Consider the following 1,365-nt stretch of genomic DNA (forward strand, 5'->3'; position numbering starts at 1 on the left):
TGTCCTATATTAAAACAGGACTCTCCTGGGTGTTTCCATTGGTTTAGGCTAGAGCTCCTTCTCTAAACAGACCCAACCTTTCCAGTAATATTGTCCAGAGAAAAGTATTTCAGAGACAGTTTCCTTCAGCATCAATTCTCCCAAGCTTAAGCTCATTTGGGGTGGAGGTAGGTGTGAAGCCAACTGCAGTGCCTGTCTTCAGCAACAAGTCCCCAAATCACAGATGAACCCAGACCAGCAGGAGAAATTTGAGGAGAGCAGAAGATGAGACTTTGTGGAATTGAAGGAGAAAAACCTCAGAGCCTACAGAAGGCCCAACCCCTCGCAGGGCCATGGCTTAGAAGGGAAAGGTGAGGGTGTGAAAGGGCTGAGACTGCGGTATTTCTTGGTGCAGGCTTTGGTCTGGTGAAAACCATTATTTGACCAGATCTTCTCACAGCTGCCCCCGAGGCTGGACAGATGGGGGCATCTGAGAGTCATTCCCAGGATGTACAGTTGTGTTAATGTGGAAGCTGCTGATACATTGTAGGTGGCGCTGTACACATTTACTGCGCACCTAAAGGGATCCCATATCATTTTCCCTTTGCCTCTCAGCGTTATTACCCTTAGGATTTGCAATCCCAAAATCAAGGACTGTGGAATTCGTTCCCTTGACGGAGCCTATGACAGAGCCCTGCTGGCACACATGTTATATGTGTGATAACGATGGCGATGAGGAGGGTGATGAGGATGATGACGAATAGAAATGCACCTTCCTGAAGGGTTCCTCTCCCACATGAACGCTTTTCTTATATGGTAAGTTCCTTATAATAACAAGTTCCCTATTAGTTTCTACCTGTTCAGGGAGAAGAGAGGTGAAAATTTGCTTGTTGCTCCTCGTCATTTTAACAAGACAGAATTTCAGGCTTCTTGCCCTTAAACAACCAAAAATTACATGAGCCTCTTCCTTCAAATGTCAGAATGCCATTTAGCCTGACAGTGTTCTCATTATTATGCACTGAGAACTTCTCTAACCCAACCTGTCAAAAATCTCTAACAGACAGGAGCCTCATCAACTTGGAGCCAATGTCTCAGTCTTGTGTCAGGGGTTAGAAGCTTTCAGTGAGATAAGGGGAGAGAGGACTGCTTGGGTGTCCTTTGATACCAGAAGTCCCCTGGGGATTCCTTCCCATCATGTCCTGGAAGAGGAAGAAGCAAGGCTAACGTGGGTGGAAGGTTAGAGAGACACCTTCAAGTGGACTGCTTTGGAGACGACCCCAGATACGCAGTCATTTCAGAGACAGAACAAAGGCAGTCCAGAGAGAGAGCTTCTGGGGGCAGCTGCGACCTCACTGGGATAAACTGGGATTCTGGGGCTAGGTAAGT

This window comes from Colobus angolensis, unplaced genomic scaffold (assembly GCF_000951035.1).
Source record: "Colobus angolensis palliatus isolate OR3802 unplaced genomic scaffold, Cang.pa_1.0 Scaffold6, whole genome shotgun sequence".
NCBI lineage: Eukaryota > Metazoa > Chordata > Mammalia > Primates > Cercopithecidae > Colobus > Colobus angolensis.